The sequence below is a fragment of the Montipora capricornis genome, unplaced genomic scaffold (assembly GCF_036669925.1).
Source record: "Montipora capricornis isolate CH-2021 unplaced genomic scaffold, ASM3666992v2 scaffold_429, whole genome shotgun sequence".
NCBI classification, from domain to species: domain Eukaryota; kingdom Metazoa; phylum Cnidaria; class Anthozoa; order Scleractinia; family Acroporidae; genus Montipora; species Montipora capricornis.
The window spans coordinates 200,027-202,526 of NW_027180161.1; positions in this window are offsets into that span (position 1 = coordinate 200,027).

Here is a 2,500-nt window from a genome sequence, read left to right on the forward strand (position 1 = left end):
AAAGGAAGTGATTTTTTGATCATAGTAGCACTTTAAGTTACCAGGTTCAAAAGCAGTATTTTTCAAACTCACAAGACTATGAACACCATTTAAAGATGTCTGTAGTGCTGTTTTCATGAACAATCACATGCATGATCAAACGACACAACCAAAGATAGAAACAAATTAACTGCTTATCCATGCAAGGCTTTTTTCCCTTGCACCTGATTGGTTGTACCTCTTAAAACAATATTTAAAAAACAGTATATATTTTGGTGTGCACAGTTTTGTCAATTTCACTTTAGAAGCTTGAAAATTGCTGGTAACATTTTTTTTATGTGAGAGTAGACAATGTTAGATGCTGAGTACATTTACATGATGCAAACGTTTTGTAGTGACTGTGTGAGTAATCTTAAGCCCCAAAATTCCACAGTCAGAAACCCTGACAACAGAATCTTTATAGCATGGTCATCTCAGGGATCAAAATTTCTGTGGGATCGAAATTACAGGCTGCAGAATTCAATCACAGGCAGCAGAAATTCTGATACATGGATCATTGCAGGCTGCAATGGGTAATTTTAGGCTTCAGAATTTCTGTGACATTACAAGCAACACTAATAATTTTATGTACTGTCAAATATTACAGGCTGCAGAATTTCTGCAGCATGGATCATGGTAGGCCACACTTCTGCATCATGGGTCATCCCAGGCTGCAGAATTTCTGCAATGTCAGACGTTAGTTACACACGTTAGTTAGACACTAGTGAAAACCCATCATATATTACATGGATCGTTACTGGCCACGGAATTTCTGCAGCATGCGTCAGATCAGGCTTCAGATTTTCTGCAAAATTTGTAGGCCAAATTGTAGGCCACAGAGCTTTTGAAGCATGGGTCATCACAGGCTCCAGAATTTCTGTGGCATCAAACATCACAGGTTGCAACAATTCTGTGACACTGGAGTTATTACAGGCTGCAGAACTTCTGCAACATTGGGTTGCTCATGCCCCAGAATTTCTGCATCATAAGACATCACAGGCTGCAAAATTTCAGTGACATGGGGGTTTTAGTGCAGGCTGCAGAACTTCTGCAGCATTGGTCATCTCATGCTCCACTATTTCTGTGGCATCAGACATCACACATAACACTAGCTATATACCCTCGGATATTACTGGCTGCAAAATTTCTGCGACGTGGGTTATTCATGATGGTAAAAAACTAATGTGTAGTGTTAAATGTAAAGACCCAATAGTGTGTTTATTTAATATAACGTCTTTTTGGACTAATTACGTCGTAACAGTGGCACACGAGTCTAAATCATTGGTTTTTCTGACTCTTTAAGAGTATTTCGAATTAAGTTGAGGATTTAGGAGGTTTTATGTTTGACCTTCCGCTAAGTATGTACATATAAGTGGCATTTCTTTGTCATGGCAGTGAAAAAAAGATAATTTTTGTTAATAAAATCTCAGCAAATTTAGTAGGTTTTGCGTACTTGTAGAGCAATTATTCCTTTATCCGTAAATTTTGAAATAAAGTTTTGTTCTCAAAAACTCTTCTCTTCTGTGTTCTTTCGCTAAATATTCCGACTCTCATCTCCTAGTTTTGCCAAGTTAAAACAAATATGCTGTTTTTTACGGAAACGTGCTCGCATTTCCTCATAAAGAGCCCATTTCTTGCGGAAAATGCTATTTTGGAAAAACACAAAATATTTTGGAAAGCGTTCGTGTTTAGTTGTCTGTCCGCTACAAAGCGTTATCGCTGATCAGCGAAGGCATCCTTCCTTTAGATTTCTTTTTCCCGGAGTTTCTTCCTCAGCCATTGGTAAAACACCTACTCAAAAGGTGACGCACTGTTTACATCCAAAATTACTTTCGGTGTGCTATGATTGGCTAATTATCGACAGCTCGTAAAGCGCGACATCAGACAGGCAACGCAAGCAACATTCGAAATTCTAAGAGACACGGGCAGGCTCTTTTACTCTGCCTTTTAACATGAAGAAACAGCAAGATAACAAACTCGATGGACGCACTTGTAAAGTTTTGTTTCAATTTTTTTAGAAATATTAAGCTATTGACAAGGTTTTCGTTCGGCTACGCTCAGTCATTGATAAACGAAAATCTCTTTTCAGCTTGTTGACCAATCAGAAGCTCACACGCGTTTTCCCGCGTTTCCTTAGCGCCGGCGTCACCAGCCTCCCGTTCTGATTGGTTTGATTGCTTGTCTCTGTCCATTGTGCTTACCTACCTTAACCCATCGACATCCAACCCGGCCGAAAGCGGCCAGACTTAGTATTTTACTCTGTCTAACGCCAGACGATTTTACTCGTCAATGGAGAACCCATGGGAGTCAATGGGTTAATCACTCACTGAAAAACTATGTCCCCATTAACTGCTTCTATTTGGGCTGCACGGCACTTAGAAACACGTTCCATGTTTTTTGCCATACTTGTTTTCACACACAGAATGATGTGGCCCAGTCGTAGTCGATGACCCGGTTGCTCGAAGCAGGGTTGGTGCTAACC